Raw genomic sequence first — 23,289 nt, 5'->3', positions numbered from 1 at the left:
GTTCCAGACAGCAGGGACCTGCTTGGGTCTGCCATGGTTTTGCCCTCATTTCCTCTCACCCCATACCCTGCTTCTGTCCCTTTCCAGGGGCATGGGACATAAATCAGAACTGCCTGTAACTGATCTAGTTAGTCTGGAATTAACTTGAGTGGGTATTGATTTCAGGTGGCGGTCAACTTTAATAGCCAGCAGTCATTACAGGGGCTTATCTCTCCATCTTTCTTCTTGCCGAAGACTACCGGGTTGCCAAGAGAATTTTCATCAAGAACCACTGTCTCAGGGTCCAACGACAAAATTCTATGTCCCAGTGGGAAGATTGGCCTGCATTCCACCGCTAATGGATCAAACAGACATGCCATGTCTGGGTTGGTAATAGGAGGCAGCTAGAAGCATTGGCTGAAAGTTTTTGGCTCTCACAAAAATTGAGGACTGAATGAAACTGAGGCAGATCCCCTTTTTCTTAGGGCTAAGGCTTCACTGGGACACTGTCCACTAGGCCTGTAGGAGTTTCACACAGCAACTCATCATGTTGGTTCTGGGTTCATTACCAAAACATGTAATGGAGCGAACACCAGGCATTTTCCTTTAGGAAAAAAGTATCTTCTGGTCCATTTAAAGAGGAGGACAGAGAAGGAGAGAAATCAAGGGAAGAAGAAAGCAGGGAGTAATGGGTGAACAGGCTTCAGAACAGGCAACAGAACTTCGGTTATCCTGGTGATATGAGAGAGTGGTAGAGCCGTAAATCCAAAACAAACGCAACAACACTGAGAACATGAGATCTAAGTGGTAACCACTGAATTTCGTAATGTACCTGTCATTGACAGGCAGGGCTGGGTTGAAGGTTGGGGTGGGGAGGGAATATGGGGACACTTGGGAGGGAAGCTGACACTGGCAGTGGGACTGGTGCTCAAATATTATATGCCTAAAAATACAGCTGTCTGCTTGGGACACCAGCAGCCCACCAGCAACCTGCAGTATGTGACTTGAGAGTTTCCGCCAGGTCCCCCGTGCGGAAATCTCTCTCTCTCTCCTTCAACTTTTTCCCTGGACTTTAGACAGAAACCCAGAACCGCGTGGCCGCAGCAGCGGCCGCGCGACCTAATGTCATCTTAGTATCAGCAATATGTAATGGTTCCTTCTTAATGGGTCGGACTTTTGTGGGTGATCCTAACAAGAATAGTAAGTATTTTGTTGAAATATTGAAGGCAATCAAAATGGTAGCCATCTCTCTGACTGAACTAAGCTATATCCCCACGCCGGCTGAGAAGAAATATCCTTCTTTCTCGGGAAGAAACGTGGTGTGGTGTCAAACATAGTGTGATGTCCATTAAGCAAACAGACCTGGTGGCGTGGGAATGGGAAATAAGGGGAAAAATTAGGTACATGGACCAGCGGGACGCTGGTGGAATCTTGAGCCAGAGCCGATACCAGCGCAAGACCTTTGGTTCCAGAAACTGCTTGCAGACACTCTACTAGACTATCAACTAAGCCAGAGCCCCACGCCGGCTGATGATGGGAAATAACCATCCTCTTCGGTTTTTTTCCCTTTGTCAGACAGCGTGGCGATTACTAAACAGGCGTGAACTCGGTGGCGCGGGGCAAGGGGGAAAAAGAAAAGTTATGTAACAAACAGCAGGACTTAATATCTCTATATTCTTAGTAATGGAGAACTATCAAATGCCTCATTGGCAATAGGACTGTCTTTTTCTTTGTGGGGGGAAACCCCAGCAACGGTAGTGAGTTGTGTGTTGAAACATGGAATGTAATCGAGATAAGCGCAAATGAAGTGAAACTTATCACGTACAAGGGTGGGGACTAGGGAGGTGGGAGGGGGCGGCAGATATACTGGGGGGGTTGGTGATGGAAGATGGGCACTGGTGAAGGGAAGGGTGTTTGAATATTGTATAACTGACATAATCCTGAGAACTTTGTAACCCTCCACTTGGTGATTCAATAAAAAAAAAAATAAATAAAAATACAGCTGTCAATAACTTTGTAAAATATAGTTCTTCAATTTTTAAAAAGTAGTTTTAATTAAAGGAAAAGTATCTACTGGTTGAAGATGGGGGTGAGCCGGGGGGTAGGTGGGAAGTTGGGGCAGTGCGGGTTCCCACTCTCAAACTGACTTGGAACAAGTCTTAAATTCTCTGAACTTTGGTACATCTATCCATAAAATTTCCTTTCGATACACAGACCATGCAATTTAAAGAACACAGAAATCTCAAAATCCAGAACGCATGCAAGATAGTTGAGAAACAATACATGTTGATCGATATCCAATCAGATACCTCCATGCACAATGCTCTTGGCCCCAGATGTGTGGCTTATCCTCGGGAAGCAATTCTCCAGTTCTTTGTGGGCACCAGATGATGTCCAGCTGTTGAATCACTTCTGATGCTTACTACACACAGTGGGTGCAGACTTCTTAGGGCAAGAACTGGGTTCACAAAAACACCCCTACTTGAGACCCCAATGACAAGGAATGAAGCCCCAGATGAACCCACTCTTCAGTTCAATTGGCCCCAAGGAAGCAACTCACACAGTCCCCTCCACAGGCCCAGCAATGTGCCATCATGACTCACAGGACTTAGAGAAATATGTCTTCAGGGGCAAAATCCAAATAGATCATTTTTATTCGGCCACAGAATAAACTTCAGTCTCCAGAACAATAAAGTTAAAACCTAGTTCCTCACAGCCTGAATATATATTAGTTAAACAATGTATGACTATTCAGAAAGAAGGAACATTATATGGAGAACCTTAATACCAGTACTGCTAGATGCGATGATTACAGCATGTCCCCCACCACTCCGTGGTGCTGTGTGTATCTCAACCATTGCACAGATAAGATCCACATAGGCTAAGCAGCTTGAACGGATCATGTTCAAGGCAGAGCTGGGATTTGAATCCAAGTACATCTGCTCCCAGTGCCCATTTCTGTAAATTCTATTTGGGTTGTTTTAAGTAGGAGAAAGTATAAGAGGGGCTGTTCTGTTACTTTCATGGTGGGGGCAGTCATCTCTAAATAATACTGTAACCCAAGTCCCGTTTCTTAGCTGAGAAGTTCCCTGGGGACTGGGTCTGAGTGAACAATAAAGGATGAAAATAACTGGGTTCACAGTTTTGGACAATTTACTAAATATTGGGTTAAGTACATTACTTGGATTATATAGATTCTCATTTAATCTTTCACAATGAGCTCACAAAGTGGCAGTATTACCCCCCTCTTCAAATGAGAATTCCAACATTTGCACGTTGCAGCTAACTGAGGTGTCCAGACTTTGGAACGATAGCACAAGCGGAAGGGCCTCTGCCTTGCACGCAGCTGACCCCGGCTCACTCTCCGGCAACACATAGGGTCTCTGAAGCACTGCCAGAAGTGATTCCTGAGTGCAGACCCCAGAAATAACCCCTGAGTGGGGCCCAAAAACAAACAAATGAAAAAAAGTGATTTGCCCAAACAGCTAAGTGTGAATGGAAAGACTCGCCGCTCACACCCGTCTCCTGTGCAGAGGCATCTTGAGGAGGCAAGAGTGAAAATGGAGGCCCGGCCAGTGGCCACCAACCAGAACCCCATGCTGGACGCGAGCCCAGGAGCCCACTGCAGGGTCTCCCATCCCAAGCCGGGGGAGCAAGTGACTCTTGCCTCACAAAGCCTGGAGTCGGCTCAGAAAGAGGCCCTGGGCTCTGTCCTCCACAGTCTGTCCTCGGTCCCCTCCCCCAGGGCCTTGGAAGCAGCTGGGCAGTACCTCCCTCCCACGAAGAAGCCAGTTCCTTGCTTGGCCTTGCTAGTGCGAACCTCTGAGCTTGGGGTGTCAAACAGGAGAATCTGGCTGAGGCAGGGATGCACTCACAGGTCCTGGAGGGATTTTCTCACCAAGCAACACTGTGCTTTTGGAGCAGTTATGCAAATTGACTTCCATGCAAAGAAAAATCATTGTCAGACTAGGAAAAGGCACCAGCAAAAATGATGCATGGAGGAGACAGAGACTTTTAGAAATATAAACTCAATTTCACCAGATGAAAAAAAAATAGGTAAAACTACACTTCCTAATACTACACAGTAGAAAATGGATGTTTGTGATAAAAAAAAAATGAAATTGTTGATCCAAGGCACACAGTCCACAGAAAGTTTCTTCAGAGAATGCCAACCAGCAGCTAGTGCTGTTTGAGAAACACAGCGAGGCCCGAAATATAGTTCAGTGGTAGGGCATGGGCATCTTATGTGTGAGGCTCTGGGCTCAATCCTCAGAACCAGACATTAAAAAAAAAAAAAAAAGCACTTGAAAGTGCATAAGCAACAAGTCTTTGCTCCTAGTTCACCTCAGACTATCAGACTAGCCCCCCACCCCATTCTGTGCAAATGACAGGGAACATCATCTGAAAGGAGCAGGACTAGGAGACTGGAGAGGTAGTACAGGGGGTAAGCACTTGCATGCATCCAGCCCCAGTTCAAATCCCCGGCACCCTCTATGGAACCCCCTAAGTATCATCTGAAGTAATTCCTGAGCACAGAGCCAAGAATAGTCCCTAAGTACTGCCAGGAGTGGGGGAAAAAATCCAAGCACTCTCCACCCCCCCATAAAAGGACCACAATTGTTAAAGCTTGTGGCCTCTGTGCAACAGGGGCCTTGTGTGTGTGTCTCTGTGTGTGTGTCTGTGTGTGTGTGTTTAATTGAATCATAGTGAGATACACAGTTACAAAATTGTTCATGATCTGGTATCAGCAATATAATGTTCCAACACCCGTCCCCTCACTGGTGCACATTTCCCACCACCAGTGTCCTCCCCAGTTTCCCTCTGCCACCCCCACCCCAGCTACCTTTAGGTAAGCACTTTCCCACACACCCACACCTCTCCCCCCCTTTCTTCCTGAGCATTATAGCTTACAATACAGGTACAGAAATGTTATGTCCCTTGTTATATCCCTTTATCTACTTTCAGCACTCAGTTCTTGTCCAAAGTGATGATTTCCAACTATCACTGTTCATGTTGTCCAAGGCCATACCACCCTAAATATGCCTGACCTTGCCTTGTGTGATTTTTAATCACAGCCCTAGCAAGAAAAATGTATGGGTACACACACCTGTAGGAGTGTGCTTTTCTACCTATAAATTATAAGCATGTCATTCTGTCGTTAGTTCATAATTCAAGGCTTTCTATATGCTCTGGGGAGATTATCAGAAATGCCAGTGGAGGTAAAGGCCCAGTCCACTTAATAAGTCCTAAATTTATTTGTTAAACCTCATGTCTGATCCCATTAGCCAGTCATTGTATTTAACCTCATAATACAATGAGCTTACACAAATTAGGGATGGTGCCATTTCTTGTATACTTGGATTTGCCTCATGACTGCTATTGTCAACACCATCTTTCTTTCTTTGCAGAGATCTCCTTAAGCCACTCCTACATTTTGTGAGGTTGTACTTATTAGTTAAAATGAAATAACACAATTGGCAGCAGAAATACTCCAATAGCAAAAGAAAAAAAAAGAAGGAAGATATGTATGTATGTGTGACAAAGGGAGTGAGAGAGAGAAAGAGAGAGAGAGAGAGAGAGAGAGAGAGAGAGAGAGAGAAAGAGAGAGACTAGATGTGCCTCAGCTCCCCTCAGGTTTGTATGTAACATGGTGCCAACAGACACACATACATTAAATTAAATTTAAGCAAAGTTTGACTCCCTCCTTATTTTCAGATAAGGTATTAGCAGACATTACAGATTTTCTTCTCTTGTTCTCATTCTATCATTTTGCGCCTGCCCCACTATGGGGGGACGGGGGCGCTGTCACCTCATAGACTGACTAGTGCTCTTGGAGGCCCATCTGTGTGCTGATTGGGAGTGTCGAACCTCTCAGGCAGGCCACCTACAAGGAGATTTCAAACCCTGCTTCACGGAAACAAATCTCCTTAGGGAAAGCTTTAGACTGGAAAAGAAGCGAGGCCCCAGAATCTCCACTCCCCTCCCTTGACCCAACCCCAGGTCAGCTTTTAACCCGATGAACCCAATTTTCAGTCATTGTAAATACAAATAGTGGCAGTACATGAAATGGCTTCACTTGAAAAGCTACTCATCAGGCAAAGATGAAACTTAAAGAGTCATACACAATTGAGGACAAGGAAATGGGGATTGTTTTTGTTTTTTAGGCACTTTTCATTTTTCCTGCCAGTTTGGTGTTGCACTTGTGCCTCATTCACTCCATCTATCACAGGAACTGGACAGCAACAGCTGACATTCCTGGGATGCCTCTGCTCAATTGCAGTTTCCCTGAGGTGCAACACAGTTGTGCAGCCTTGGTGTCTAGCATGTTGACAGTCACTTAGTAAAGGCTCAATAAATGTTGTTGAGACTGAATATTTTCTAGGGGACAATAATAACACCCAAAAGGAGCAAAGGAGATACTGTAAGAACAGCACTTACCACCCAGTAATCGCTCAATAAATATACGTGTTATGGCATAAAATAATGTAGTTGCTCCAGCAGTGAGCATATATTGCTCAACAATACACTTTGCACTGAAAAATAGTGTATTGATTTGTGGCTTCATACTCCCCCATTTCCACTGTACAAATTAGGTTCCAGGGTACCCTCAAGAGCCCTGTACCTCATGGCCACACTGTAGGCTGAGGGAGGCCCACACTTGTCTCTGTACTTAGAAAAACATTTTTCTTGTTTTTTGGGTTTGTTTTTTTTTTTTGCTTTTTGGGTCACACCTGGCGATGCACAGGGGTTACTCCTGGCTCTGCACTCAGGAATCACTCCTGGCAGTGCTCAGGGGACCATATGGGATGCTGGGAATCAAACCCGGGTTGACCGCGTGCAAGGCAAACACCCTACCCGCTGTGCTATAGCTCCAGCCCCCTACATTTTTCCTTGGAATGCATGTCAGCCAGGTTATAGTATAAGCTAGATAATTATATTCCTTTAATCCTCATAACCCCAGTTCTAGGTTTAGTCTTCCTAGTTCATTTGGTGCTGCTACATAGACCATTTATTTCAAAACAATATTTTTTAGAGAAAAACTTTTTATAAATATATTTGTTTTATAAACATAATCTTACCACTGGCCCATTATTCAGCAACATTTTACTCTGAGATTTCAGAGATCTCCATATCTCTTCAACAGTCCCTTCTGGAGAAACTATAATTTTTAACTCCCCTCCCTGATCCTTCACAGCACAGTGATGAAAAGCTTTCATTCCACTTACCCACCCACCAACCATCCACCTCTCCAACCATTATCCCTCTGTCTATTCATACACAAATGCAAACATAAATCTGTCCACCAACCATTTGTTCTCTCATCCTTCTCTGCGATAAATGCTTCCTTGTATGTCTGCAACATACCTGGCATTACTCTAGATTATAGGGATAACCATGGAGTCAGATCAATAGTGCAACAGGTGAGGCACTTGCCAGGTTCAATCCCCGGCACTACATATGATCTCTGAGCGCAGAGTCAAAAGTAAGACATGAGCATTGCCAGATGGAGCCCAAAGTCCCCCCCCAAAAAATAAATAAATTTTTATACCATGAATAAAATAAATGCAAATTTTTGACCTCATAGAGTTTATGCCTAAAGTAAAATAAGTAGCAAGTATAGTGTTCCAGGGTGATGAGTCTAAAGATAAACCCCAAGTAGATATGGAGTCTGGGAAGTGGGTGTATGTGTCAGAAGTGGGCAGGTGAGGACTCCGTGAGAAAGCCACATGAGTATGAAGACCTGAAGGAGGAGAAGATGCAGCCAGAGGACGTGGTGGGGAGAGCTGGCCAGGCAGACAGGCAGCAGAGCTGAAGGCCTTACCGTGTTCTGCAGGAGTGGGAGCCAGGAGAGGCAGGAAGGAAGCAGAGCTGGGAGGGCTTTGAGCTCTGCATTCATCTGGTTTCCTGTGTGAAGGAAAGGGCAATCTGGGGGCAGAGAAGTGACGTGAGCTCCAGATATTCTCATCCATTACTCTCACCCAGGTCTCTCTGGCTGTCATGTGAATTATCACTGCGTGGGGAAGGGGATAGTGGGAGATAGTCTCTGTGGGAAAAGAGAGCGGGTCGGGGACCTGGGACTATGACCCAGGTGAGAGATGATGGGGCGGGGGTCAGTGGCAACAGTGGTCGTGGTAGAAGTAGCTAAATACTGGATGTATTTTAAGGCTAGGAGAAACACACACAGAGACACAGACACAAACAGACAAACACACGCACACACAGACACACATACATGATTTGCTGATGGATTAAAAATAAGAGGTGAGAGGAAGAAGCTGGAAATGGAGGCGTGGATGACACAGCACTGCTCTGGTCTCTCAGAAGAGAGTTATGAAATATGTGTTTCTTGTAGCAGTTGCCCTAAACCAAAGCCAATTTTCTAAATTTAGCTTTTCTTTTTTAACCATTCCTCAATGCATGCATTTCTTGTAAAGTAAATGTATTGGAAGTTTCCAAATAATCTAACCATACTTCCCCCAAGAAAAGATTCTCTGCAAGGAATATCAATCTCTAAAACTTTTTGCTTCCCACTGAAATTCTATCAGCAAAATTAGAATTGCAATTTTATTCCTCCTCGGTTGTCTGATTAAGGTTTCATTTAAGCCTGGGGCCTACTTTTGAAAGCCCTATAAACATTTTACACACCTACTCATATATTACCAAAGTCATTCTGAATTCAGCCCACAGTAAAATTAATTACCACGTCATGAGTCTGTCACATTTCAAGAGAAATCATAAATATTTACTTAGACCTGATTCAATGTAGGTTTAGAAAAGAAACAATATTGGCAACAAATTTCTTTGCATTATAGTACATTCTTAAGCTGGAATATTTTCATGAAATCTATCCATGAAGCTTTTAGAGGGCCATTTTTTAACATGCAGAAAAGGTAATATATCAACACTCCAGTCTATTCAAAACTACAAAGATCTATGAAGTCCATATGCTTCTGCAGTCCCCCGGGATAGTACCATGAGGCTAGTGGTAGCAGGAACAGAAGCCAAACAAGACCCTGGGAGGAGAGAAAGTACTGAGCACTAAGCCAATGGCAGCAGCTCTGCTATGAAAGCAGGCAGTGAAGACCTCGGAGAGACTGAAGACGGAGCAGACTGCACATCTGGAAGCTGGTACCAGAAGCTGAGTGCCACCTGGGCCTTGGCACTCAGTCCAGAGTCCAGATTCACAAATGCAGCAGGACCAACACAGTGGGTTCAGCTCCAAATCTCGCACAGTAGAAAGTCGCAGGGTGGTGGGGTGGGCATCTATGCCTCTGGTTCCCCATCAGCCAAAAAGTACCAGGGACAACACTATGGTGCAGAGGGAGGACCATGTGCCTTGCACGTTCAAGACTGATCCCCAGCACTACATCAGCAACCTGGTAGAGCCTTAGAGGCCCGTGAGCCCTGGCAGGCAGATTACAGCACCCTCCAGTTTGTATGTGGTGCAGAGTATCCTGAGGGTGGTCTCTGGGGTCCTATATTTTGGGAATATCGCCCCCCAAAAAAGTGCCAGCTTCATTGGATCGTGGTGAGGGGCATTATAAAGGTCTTAAAACAAGCACACAACAGACACTTGGTAGCATCAATACAGAAAGATGTAGATACCAATATAATCAATATATATGTGCTATCAGTACATATGCACATATATGTACATATCACATGCATATGCATGCATGTACACATCTACTATACACAGTACATATTTATGCATAAAAATAGACTATCTAGACACAGAGTACAGTGTGTAGAATAAATTAAGTCAAAAGGACTGGCCAGTGAGCCTCATCCATGAATGAATCTGCTGACAAACCCAGGTATGTGGGACTTGTGACTGAAATCTCCAGGCTCGCACAGAGTCAGGAATGGGCAACCTCTCTCATCTTTCTGTGCTTCTGGTAGCCTGGCAGTCACACCCATGAACTGCCTCCAATGCCATATAAGCTTATTAATGGCAATGAGCAACATGAGAGCAACATGCTCCAGAGATGCCTCTGAACTCTAAAGTCACCATCCAGTTTAAAAAAGAAAAAAAGAAAGAAATTAACCTCAGCTGTATCACCGTATTTAAAATTTTAGAATTCCTGGAGCATGTGGCCGCATTCGTGGCTGCGTGACATCTCATACTCTACACCACTGTTGTACCAAGACAAGCGTTTAATGGCTCCAGAGTGAAATACAACAATCACACACACACACACACAAGGACTCGCCGGGTTCCCGGCTTCTCTCTTGATTATCTTATATCTCTCCTTCAGTTTTCAGGGGTAATCTTGCCTGGAGTGGTAAGGGTGAAACAAGATTGTATAGAAGCCATCTGCAAAACATAAATATTTACTTATAAATATATGTGTGTGTTATTATTAAGAGGCTATTTGCAGGAGGCATTTTGGGCCACACCTAGAATCATCATCAAGGGATACTCCTAACATGCTCAGGGGACAGGATTTGAAGCAGGGTCCCTGCATGCCTTATTCTCTGTACTCTGCCTTCCTGAGGCTATTTTCCTTTTTTGTTTGTTTTCATTTGGGGGGTCATACTTGGCAATGCCCAGGACTTAGTTCTGACTCTGTCTTCAGGGATTACTCCTGGCAGAGCTCAGGACATCACAATGGGTGCCGGTGATCAAACTTGGGTTGGCTGTGTGTAAGGCCACACAATGTCCTACCCGTTGAACAATTACTCTAACCCTGAGCCTATTTTCTATTCTCATCCTTAACTCTCTTCACCCCACTAGGTGGGGCTGGATTTCTCTGCATTTGGAATTTCCATGGTCCGGGTCCTTAATAGCAGCAGATGCTCAGTCAAGCCCTAACCCTCGTTTCGGGCCCACCCACACCACCCCCCAGACCTCATCCCGATCAACCCATCTCCAGAGCAAGCACACCATCTTTTGGAGCTGCAGTTGGAACGTGTAAGTTGAACTTGCTCACTCTGAAAACTTAGGGCTTTGTGCTCTGTGTTTGGATGACTAAACCAATAGCTTAAAGGGGAGCTGAAGAGGCGGTTGGGCTGGGTGGGTGGTAGAGGGTCCTTGTGGGAGAGCTAGCTCCAAGGGAGGCACAGGGGCTCCTCTTACTTGACTTTTCTGAGGGCACAACGACAGAATAGGTTTATTAGCAACAACAGAAAGATTCTAGAGCCTGATGCATGCTAAAATCTGGGCCAACAGAGAACCAGGGATGCAGAACTACTCTTTTCCACCCATTTCCTGAGCTGAGGAGTATCTCACTAATCAATTTTTGTCTGTCATCTTTTTTTTATCATGCTTAGCAGCTTTGTTGAGATATAATTCATGTATCATGCCATTCCTGGTTATAAGTGTAATGCTTTTGAGTTTGTTTCTATAGCTGTTGGGTAAGAGCAGTTCATGCATGGCCAATGTCCCCTCCTGCCTCGGCCTAGCCTCAGGCATCACTAATCTGCTTACCTCTCCATAGATCTGCCCTCTGGGACAATTTCATAGAAATGGATTTATACACTGTGTCACTTCTTGTCTCTGGAGCCTTTTGCTGGGCCTTCTATTTCTGAACTTTATGCCAAGAGTGACATGGACCTGGTGGCCCTCCTTCCTCTGGTAAAACACTGCTCCATTCTCTAGATATTACATTCATCCAAACACCACAGAAACCGCTGGGGTGGGGTTTTGCAGTTTTTTTTCCTTTTTTTTAATGTTATTTTTTTAGTGTTCCAAGTAAAGGCCAGGGGATGCTACAGTGCCTAGACTGTACCTGATGCAGGTTTGATTTCCAGCATCAAAAGAGCTCCCAGGACTGCCAGGTGGCTGGGTAATCCCTGGTACCCAGGGCTGATACAGTATCACCTCCTTGGGTCCTTGCATTAAACAGACAGTCCAGTTAACAAGAATCACCAACGGAATCTCAGAACCTCCTGAGCACTTCTTGAGAGATCCACCCAAAACAAAGTGGGTGAGGCACTTGTTTTGCATGCAGCTGAGTCAGGTTCAAGCCCCAGCATCATGTATGGTCCCCTGAGCCCTGCCAGGAGTGATTCCTGAGTGAAGAGCCAGGAGTAAGCCCTGAGCACCACCAGTGTGGACTTTTAAAAACCAAAACCAAAGCATTACTAAGAAATAACCTAATACAATATATCTCATGTGTTTTGTGAAACAGGGCGGTAGTTACTATCTTTTTTGTTTGTTTGTTTTATTGAATCACCATATGGAAAGTTACAAAGTTTTCAGGCTTAAGTCTCAGTTATACAATGCTCAAACACCCATCCCTTCACCAGTGCACATATTCCACCACCAGGAACCCCAGTATACACCCCATACCACCCCCACCCCCCGCCTGTGTAGCTGATAAATTTCACCTTACCTTTCTCTTTACTTTGATTACATTCAATATTCCAACAAAAAACTCACTATTATTGTTTGGAGTTTCCCCCCCCCCCCCAAAGTCAGACCTGTTGAAAAGGAAGCATTTGATAATTTGTTTTCCATTGCTGACAATGAAGAGATATGAGGTCGCGTGGCCACTATTGCGTTTTTAAGTCCAGGGAAATTTCTGCCAAAATTGCATCACTGCAAGCTCGTACCTCCCTTTTGTGGTCGTCATAAGATGGCAGCCGGGGCTCAGTTCACAGTCTAGAGACCTTTCTGCGAGAACTGCTGGTGCCCAAAGTAGTTTAGCTGGCCTCCAGGGCCATGGTCGTGCAGCAGCAGAGAGGCTGCACACGTGCGGCCACCGGGGTTACATCTCGGTGGAGGGCCAGGGCGGTAGTTACTAACCTTCAGATAACACAGGTTCTTGTTCTACAACCAGGAGATATTCTTCCACTTGCTTTTTCTAAACCCTGCAGTCAACAGAGGCTGCTCTGAGCAACTCTGGCTAATCAAGGCAGCTAGAACACCATGGTCCTACAAAAAGTTCACTAAGATGAAAGTATGTTTTATTTGTTTGTTTTAAAAAACAGGAAAAAAATTAAAAGAATAAGGGAGAAAGATCAGCAAAAAGTAATTGTCTGTACAGTTTTAGAAGTTAAGAAGCAGATGAACCAGAAGGTCCTGAGAACAAGTTAGCAGAAAAGAAGTGAAAAAACAACCAAGCCTCTCTGTTCCACAGATCCTAGAGAGGTTTTGGAGGATTGGAAGTGCCAAGTTTAAGCTATTATCCCACCCATCTGTTCTCTTCCTTTCCCCAGCAGACAATTAATCCTTTGCAGCCCAGCAGAATGGTGGAGGTTGACATTTAGAAAGGTTAGCTCAATCAGGTCAATCAGGCACCAAACTTGGGACGACCAGGCCCAACCTGTGATAACTATTAGCATCTGTCTGAAAAACAGGATTGCATGCAATCCAGCATGCTGTGAGCCTAAGCATTCTCCCTCAACTGCTCCCAGATGCCAGGCACAGGCTTATAGTCCTCAGGCAAGGTTCTCTCTACAGACACTGACCACCTCTAGGGAAAATGCCTAGAGATACTCACTACACTGATTTGAATCCCTGCACTGCACATGGTCCTCAAGCACCACAGCTAAAAAAAAAAAAAAAAAAAAAAAAACCCTAAATAAATAAAATTAAATAAGTAAAACAGGCAATTGAGAAACTGGAGACATTTGCAGGATTCTCACTTGCAGGATTCTCATTTGAAAACCACAGGAACAGTTGAATATCAACGAAAGGCTTCCTCAGCAAGAGGGAAGTCTCAGTGGGAAAGCTCCCCTGGCCAGCAGAGTCTGCAGAATAAGCTTCAGAAAGAGAAACTGGGGGGTCCGCCGCGAAGCTGAGTACAATTCGGGTGATGTCATAGGTCTGTACATAGTTCCATGAAAAATGAAAAGGGAAAATAATGGTAACTTAGGAGGAGGTCTGCTGAGCTGTACCATTGAGGAATACACATGGTACATACATGAGCATATCATACATGTTGGTGAAGAACATTATTGGGGATACACTTTCATAGTATGATGATGAGTCTATAGGACAAGAAGAATCCCATTGCAGTCTCCTCTACCAGCTCTATTCTACATAATTCCTTATCAATCCAGGGGGATTTGTGAAACTCTGTATCAGTGCAATGAAAGCCAAAAGAGGAGCTGAAGCAGTAGTACAGCAGGTAAAGCTCTTGCATTGCACTAGCTGGCCCAGAATCAATCCCCGGCATCTCATTTGGTCCCTCAAGCACTGCCAGAAGAAACCCCTAAGCATTGCTGGGTGTGGCCCAAAACCTGCACTGTAGCACTGTCACCCCCTTGTTCATCAATTTGCTCGAGCGGGCACCAGTAACGTCTCTATTGTGAGACTTGTTATTACTGTTTTTGGCATATCAAATATGCCATGGGTAGCTTGCCAGGCTCTGCCGTGTGGGCAGGATACTACCGGTAACTTGCCAGGCTCTCGGAGAGAGACGGAGGAATCGAACCCAGATTGCCACGTGCAAGGCAAATGCCCTACCCACAGTGCTATCGCTCCAGTCCAGCCCAAAACCTAAAAGAGAAAAAAAACTAAAAAAGTGACTGCTCCAAAGAAAGGAGTTCCCACAGTCTCACTCACAAGTCTCTGGGCAGCATAATTTACTGCTTTCTAAGTTAATCCTAGAGACCCTGTTGCAGCTTTGACAAGAAGAAAGGAGGCACAGCATTGTGTTGCTTCTCTTACCAATGTACAAAAGATCCATACAAACCAGTTGATCAAAGAAGCCTACTCTATAAAGGACATAGAGTAAAAAGAAGAAAATGTTCTAAAGTGTACAAATGCTTTTTTGAGTCAGGTAAAAGAATGCGTCTGTTAAGCTAAGAACAGAGACTCTTAAAAAGTATCTGTTCAATGAGGAAGTTTTGAAAGATAAAACAGAATTTTAAAAATTAAACGCAGGGGGGTATGGTGCTGCCAGCAGGTCAAACTGTACCTGCAGGGCAAGTGCATCAGCAGCCTGATGGTACCTTCAGACTTCCTGATACCCCAAAATTGCCGCTGTGCCTTTGGCCAGGTCCCAACACTTGGAACTAAGTTTACCAAGAAATTTAATGGCCAAAAGTTAGATATGTGGGAGCCACACCCACAAACCACCTCCCCAGCTCAGCTATACAAGCTCATTTATTGGCCTTATTTCAGAGACCCATAAATCTCAAAAGAGATCAAAAACCTTCTTCTTCCCCCTGCCCCGATGGGACTCTGAGATGATGCCACAACCGGCTACCGTCTACTAAAGCTCCCACACAGCCATGATCCAGAGACCCACAAACGAATCTCAGACCCAAGCAACTTGCTGCAGAGATGGCCCTGGACTTTGCAATAGTTTCTGCTGGGTTACTCCAGACAGGGGCAGGTTCCATCCCTCCGCCTGCCCTCTAGGAGCCCTGGAGGCCGCCATTTTCTAGAAGTCAGCAACAAGCTCCATGTATAAGTGGCGGTGGCGGCAAACACCAGGCCTCACGGGACAGGGGAGGAGTGGGTCCTTCTCTGTTCCCCCACTCCAATGGGACTCTGAGATGACGCCACATCCGGCCACCATCTACTTAAGCTCCCACATGGCCATGATCCAGAGACACACAAATGAATCTCGGACCCAAGCAACTTGCTGCAGTGATCTCTTCAGACCCTAATTACTAAAATTTTAGAATTCCTAGAGCATATTGCCGCACGACATTATATTGTATCCACAACAAGCAATACAAAACACACTGTGTAGCATTACCTTTTCGACAGATATGAGTGGTGGTGGGACTGGTCTTAAAATATCGAAGATATTTAAAGTATCTTTAAATATCTAAAGTAGAGAAAGAGTATTGTGCAAATTTTCTGCCACACAGGTAGGGGGAGGTGTGGAACGGGGGAAGGATTCTGGGAATTTTGGTGGTGGAAAACGTACTCTGTTGAAGGGATAGGTGTTTGATTGAAGCTCAAACATGAAAGCTTTGTTACTATACCTTACAGTGAATCAATAAAAAAAATAAATTAAAAAATAAATGTCAGATAAATTTTAAAAAGAGAGAGAGATCAAAAGCCACTGTTAGGGCCAGCAGCGTGGCACATGGCAGGTGAGCAGGCATGCCCTGCAGGTCATATGCCAATATTTTATTTCTCTGGAAAGGATGAAAACAAGGGTCATGATCCAGAGACACACAAAAGAATCTCCCACCCGAGAAGCTCGCTGCAGAGATGCCTCTGGACTTTAAGCCAGGCCGACTTCACCATGGTGCCTCAGATGGGGGTAGGCGTCGTCACTCCACCTGCCCCCTCAAAACCCAATGAGAAGTGCAGGTATGCGGGTTCAGTGACGGTAAACTCCAGGCCTCAAGGGATAGGGGATGTGCCAGTCCCTCTCATCCCCATGTCCCCATGGAACTCTGGAGGTTATGCTTACAAACTGCTTCTGGCTGCTACTTAAGCTCTTTAATGGCCATGATCCAGAGACACAGAAAAGAATCTCCAAACAGAGCAGCTCGCTGCAGAGATTTCTCCAGACCCCTAATTATCTGGAATTTTTGAGTTCTAGGAGCACAAAGTCGCTCCTGTGGTCACTCAATATCTTATGCTATTCATAACAAGCAATACATAAGAGAGTACGGGGGAGATTGTCTGCCATAGAGGCAGGGGGAGGGGTGGGATGGGGGGATACTGGGAATACACTTCTGGGATACATTTCCATAGGTGGTGGAAGATATTCACTGGTGGAGGGTTGGGTGATCAATCATTATATGACTGAAACTCAAACAGTAAAGCTTTGTAACTGTATCTCACAGTGATTAAAAAAATAATAAAATATGCCCACTTCGCTGCGCCCGCAGCTCCAGTATGACTGAGGAGGACAAGGGAGCTGCTTTGGACACAAGCAGTCCACCAGCAACCTGCAGTATGTGATTTGAGCGTTTCCGCCAGGCCCCCCGTGTGGGGGCCCGGCGTTTCTCTTTTTTTTTTTAATCTCTCTCTCTCTCTCCCTCAACCTCTCCTGGGCACAGCACAGCCTCCACCCCACTTCTCTGAGCACAAAATGGAGACACGCACCCAAATGCGCGGTGCGGCTGGCAGGAGATCGAGGGTGGGGAAGTACCGGTCTCCGCCCACCTCGGACACTTAAAGAGAGTGCAGCCACGTGGGCTTTCCCACTTCGCCGCGCCCGCAGCTCCAGTATGACTGAGGAGGACAAGGGAGCTTTCCCACTTCCGCCCATGCGGGGGCCCGGTATTTCTCTAGGTTTTCCCATCTTATGAGCACCATAAAAGGGTAAAAGATTGTAGTGATAGAATTTCAGGCAGAATTTTCCCTGGACTTTATACAGAAACCCAAAACCGCGCGGCCGCTGCAGCGGCCGCGCGACCTAATGTCATCTAATCATCGGCAATATGAAATGGTTCCATTTTATTTTATTTTATTTTATTTTATTTTATTTTATTTTATTGCTTTTTGGGTCACACCTGGCAATGCACAGGGGTTACTCCTGGCTCTGCACTCAGGAATTACCCCTGGCCGTGCTCAGGGGACCATATGGGATGCTGGGATTTGAACCCGGGTCGGCCGCGTGCAAGGCAAACGCCCTACCCGCTGTGCTATCTCTCCAGCCCCTGAAATGGTTCCCTTTTAACGGGTTGGACTTTGGTGGGAAACCCTAACAAGAATAGTAAGTTTTTTGTTGAAATATTGAAGGCAACCAAAATAGTAGCCAGCTCTCTAGATTGAACTAAGCCATATCCCCACGCCAGCTGAGAAGAAATATCCTTCTTTCTCGGGAAGAAACTCGGCGTGGCGTTAACCATAGTATGATGTCCATTAAGTTGACACGGACCTGGTGGCATGGGAATGGGATACAAGGGAATAAAGTATTATGTACATGGAACAGCGGGATGCTGGTGGAATCTCGAGCCAGGGCCGATACCAGCACACTACTTTTGGTTCCAGAAACTGCAGACTTTCTACCAGACTATCAACTAAGCCAGAGCCCCACGCCGGCTGATGACAGGAAATAACCATCTTTTCCGGTTTTTTTTTCCTTTGTCAGGCAGCGTGGTGAATACTAAACAGGCGTGAACTCGGTGGCGCGGGTCGAGGGGGGAAAAAAAATAGAAAAGTTATGTAACAAACAATGGGACTTGCTTGAAACCCCAGCAACAATAGCGAGTAATGTGTTGAAACAGAATGTAACCAAGATAAAGCGTAAACTAAGTGAAACTTATCAATTACAAGGGCGGACGGGGGGGGGGGTATACTGGGGTGGTTGGTGATGGAATAGGGGCACTGGTGAAGGGAAGGGTGTTTGAGTATTGTATAATTGACATAATCCTGAGAACTATGTAACCCTCCACATGGAGATTCAATAAAATTTAATTTAAAAATATTATAATAATAATAAAATATAATAATAAAATTATATAGAATTTTATTAATTCTATATAATTTTATTCATATGATTATATATTCTGAATTTGAAAAGTAATGTGGAGTTTATGTCCAATTCAATTAGCTTAATCAATGGCAGAATAAATAGCAGTACTCCTACATTAAAAAAAAATTAAACTCAGGGCTGGGAGATTACTAAAGGATTGGAGATTTCCTAACCTACATGTCTAGTATGTACAGAGACCTAGGTTCCATCCCTAGCACTGTGTGACCCCACAGGAATCTCTGTGTGTAACCCTGGTGGCCCCTACACATCAGTAGATTTGGCCCTGATGGCCCCAGCACCAATGACTTGAGCAGCAGCACAGTACAAGGTCCTGACATGGACCACTTCACCCTGGATCATGCCCATCACCATCTGGCAGGTCCAAGAAAGACTGAGAAAATTCTAGAAAATTCTAGAAAAATTCTAGAAAATAGGATCAAAAGAAATAAAAACAGACAAGAAAAGCTAATAAAATGAGTTTTATTTCTCAAAGAGGATCAACATTCGAATAATAGATATTCCAGAAAGAGAAAGACGAGACGATAAAGGAGAAGACATGACTAAGAAACAAGAAAATTTCCACCAAACATAAGGATTTGAAGTTTCCTTCAAGAAGGACTTCTTAAGTATCTAATGAGTGGGAAAAAAGTGCCCACACTAGAGTTCATAATCATTACATTTGAGGACAAGGAAAAAATAAAAGAAAAATACTAAAACTCTCCAGAAAAGGAAATTATAAGAGTTCACACACCAATTTCTGAAGCTGATCAGAAACTAGAGATATGACTAATTTTCTTCATCTCAACCTTCCACCAAAAGCCTTAAACAAGGACAGATGGGCTAGAGAAACAGCTTAAAGCCTGGAGTGCATACTTTGCCCGCAAAAGCCCTGGGTTTGACCCCTGCTGCCATAGTGTCCCCACACGGCAGAAAGTGGCCCTAGAGCTCCAATTTTAGTGTAGCCTCCCAAATGCTAGCATGGGGCAGGGCTGGAGCAATAGTACAGCAGGTAGTGCGCTTACCTTGCACTCCACCAACACAGACTCAATCCTTGGCACCCCATGTGGATCCCCATATGGACCCTCAAGCCCACCATGAGTGATTGTTGAGCACTGTTGGCTGTGCTTCCCTCCAAAAAAAATACTATGGGCACTTCCTACCCACAAGTACTGTTGTGTTTAGAGAAAGCGGGGGGGGGGGGAGAGAGAGATGTGAATTAAAAAGGGAATAAAAGGAGTCAGAGGACAGCTCAGTTCAAAGGGCTAGGGCACAGGCTTTTCACGGCGGAGGCTCAGGTTTGATCCCATCATCTGTTCCGCTGATCCATTAAGCACCACAGAGACCAAACCCAAGCATCAAACCAGATCCTGAACACCATCAGCTGTGGCCCCAAAACTGAAAAACAAGAATAAGATAAGCACTTCTGTTCTCATTTTGTTATCTCCTCAAAAGTCAAACCATTGCTTTGTTTGGGGCTGCATATATGAGAGAATGTGCTTCTAGGGACCAGCCCTAGAGGGAATTCATCCATCATTCTGGCACCCACAGGGCTGCTTCTACTCTTTTTTAAAGTGCCCTTCCCCCCCCCAAAAAAAAACATGTGTTTTGAACTTGAAACAGCGGGACGCTTGGGCAGTCTCGGGCCGGGGCCAGTACCGGCTCGCGCTCCGCCAAGATTCGACCCGGGTGGCCATGCCTTTGCACAGCCACTTTGCTGCTGAACGACCAGGATCCAGAGCCAGCTATATTACTTCTGGTCCCAGCAAGTGCTTGCAGCCATGTCTCCAGACTGTGAACTAAGCTTTTGCCCCACGCCGGCTAAGGGGGGAAATATCCTTTTTCCTTGGTTTTTCTTCCCTCCGGGAGGAAGTGGCGTTGTGTCCACCATATTATGGAACTTTTAAACAGGTATGAACTTGGTGGTGCGGGGAAAAAAATGTGTTTTGAACTTGAAACAACTGGACGCTTGGGCAGTCTTGGGCCAGGGCCGGTACTGACTCGTGCTCCACTGAGATTCGACCCGGGTGGCCATGCCTTTGCACAGCCACTTTGCTGCTGAACAACCAGGATCCAGAGCCAGCTATATTACTTCTGGTCCCAGCAAGTGTTTGCAGCCATGCCTCCAGACTGTGAACTAAGCTCTTGTTCCATGCTGCCCCAGGAAGGGAAATGATGCAATTTCCAACTTAAATCTCCCTGGACTTAATTACTAAAATACAGAAATCCTAAACTCTATATCTCTTCATTCTCATCAGTGGAAAACTAATTATCAAATGTTTCCTTGTCAATAGAGCCGTATTCTTGGGGGATAAACTCCAACAAGAATAGTGAGTTTTGTGTTGAAATATGGAATGTAATCAAGGTAAAGAGAAAATTAAGTGAAATTTACCAGTTATGCAGGTGGGGGTGGGGGTTGGGGGATGGGGGGTGGGAGGTATACTGGGTTTTTTTTTTTGGTGGTGGAATGTATAAAAATAAAAAGAAAAGGCGCGGGTGAGGGAAGGGACGCCTCACCGCACCGTGCCAGGCACAGGGCCTAAGGCAGCAGCCGTCTCTCCCACACCCGAGCTCGGTAGCCTCCGGCCACTTCCCCCACCCCGGGGAGGTTGATGGCAAAGATGTGGCAGGCGAAGGAAGGAACGGAGCCATGATGGTTGGTCTCACTTGCAGTTTATTCCAGTCTCTCCTCTATACACTCTCCGTCCTCTCTACACCTTTCCGCCCTCTATACACCTTTTCCGCCCCTATCCACTTTCCCCGCCTCTATACACTTTCCACCCCCTCACCTTCTCTCCGAACCCCTTTTATTGATCATGGCCTTCCAAAGGGCGCAACACATTGACGTCACCAAAAGCACCAAAAGATCTTACAGGAAGAACATTGAGGCAAACATAATTCTCTTGTATCTGCAGGCCGCTAATCTAGCTCCCCCCCCCCCCCCCCCCCCCCCCGGAAAGAAGATACAAAACCAAAACTGAAGCCTTCTTTGGGCTGAAAGCACTTGGATTTACATCCCCAAGACCAGGCTGGGCTGCAGCAAGAAATCTACATGTCAATTACAAACTAGACAGCACCTGAAATTTACATTCCAAAGACTAGGCTGGGCCAGAGCCTGGAATCTACAAAGTCAAATCATGCCTGGCTAGCACCTTAGATCCGGGTCAAAGATCAGCTAGGTTTCTGTGACAAAAGGTTTCTGTAACAAAACTCCAGAAGGCAGCTGGAAAAGGGGAAATATTCCAACAGTGGAATATGGGCACTGGTGAAAAGATGGGTGTTTGAGCATTGTATAACTGAGACATAAGCCTGAGAACTTTGTAACTTCCCACATGGTGATTCAATAAAATAAATTTAAAAAAAAAGTGCGATTCCCTGTTTTCTCCTGCTAAAAACCTCTTCTTGCAGGCAAGATGGTTGCTTTGAGGACCTGGGTCTACCATATTCCAACCAGGTTGGTTGTTTCTCTTGACTGACTGGCCCTCAAGCAGCAGTGGAATGACTCTTCACAGTTACATCTAAGACAACAGAACATCAATTTAAAATTCTGTAAAAGGCCAGAGAGATAGTACACCAGGTCGGGTGTTTGCCTTGACTGTAGGCAATCCAGGTTTGATCACCAACACCCCATATGGTCCTCCAAGGCTACCAGAAGTGATTCCTGAGCACAGAGCCAGGAGTAAGCCCTGACACTGCTGGATGTGGCTACCAAACAAAACAAACACATTAAAAATTATGTGAAACATATGTATGTATTTTCAGTATAGTCTCTACACTATTTAAATAATCAAGAGGGGTTGGAGCGATAGTACAGTGGATAGGTCATTTCCCTTGCACGCGACTGACCCGGTTGATTCCCAGTGTCCCATCATCCCATATGGTCCCCTGAGCACCGCCAGGAGTAATTCCTGAGTACAAAGCCAGGAGTAACCCCTGTGCATTGCCGGGTGTGACCCAAAAAGCATAAATAAATAAATAAATAATCAAGAGATTAGCATATGAAGGTAGAACAAGAGAATTCAGATCAGTGTTCTCTCAAGAAGTGGAGAGAGAGAGAGAGAGAGAGAGAGAGAGAGAGAGAGAGAGAGAGAGAGAGAAGTGCCTGCCATAGAGCAGGCTGGGTGGAGGGGGGGATGGTGGGGGGAAACTGGGAACACTGGTGTTGGGAAATGTACATTGTTGGAGGGATGGGTGTTGGAACAATGCATGACTTAAACCTAATCATGAACAGCTTTGTAAGGGTCACAGTGGTTCAATTAAAAAATATATATTTTTAAAAAATGTACTTCAAGTACTTATTCTGAAGAAGACATTAGACAATATGCTCCAGCAAAACAAAGGATTCAAGAAAGAAGAAACCTGGGCTAAAGGTGCAGAAAGAAGCAAAAGGAACTCCCAGGATGCAGATCTAAGAATTTTTCAATGTCACAGACCATCCAGAGCAGAGCTTAGGGGGAAGGAAAAAATAAAAGGACAGGAGAGAGGGAGGAACGTAGAAAATGCTCAATCCTGGGTCAGGGGTTGAGAGATTTCTACATACTAGCAGAGGGTGTAGGGATTAACCACTAATAGGCCCCTCAATGTTGTGAGCTGTAGTGTTAGGGGGTAGTTAGTAAGGGTGTGTGTGAGGTCATGAGAGACTGGAGAAGGATGAACAAGGTGAATAGACTGTCCTGAAAGAAGGCTTCAATCCAGTCCTAATTTAGGATGGTAAAAAATGTCATCAGCCCTTTATGACTTCCTGCGAGTTCTCTTCATTTTGCTATAATCAGGGCCAAGCAAGCGTAGGTCAGTTCTAGGGGACTTCTGAGTGAACTCTAGCTCATTCTACCCCCATCAAAATACTTAAACATGAAAACCATGTATCATGACAGTTTGTAGTTACCATGGTAACCCATGAACCTGGCCCAATACTATCAGGTCCTCAGACCTCAAGTATTTTACACTCATTTGGAAAAGAGGCAATAAA

This window comes from Sorex araneus, chromosome 5, assembly GCF_027595985.1.
Source record: "Sorex araneus isolate mSorAra2 chromosome 5, mSorAra2.pri, whole genome shotgun sequence".
Lineage (NCBI taxonomy): Eukaryota > Metazoa > Chordata > Mammalia > Eulipotyphla > Soricidae > Sorex > Sorex araneus.
The sequence above is the reverse complement of the archived record's forward strand: the minus strand, read 5'-3'. Positions refer to the sequence as shown.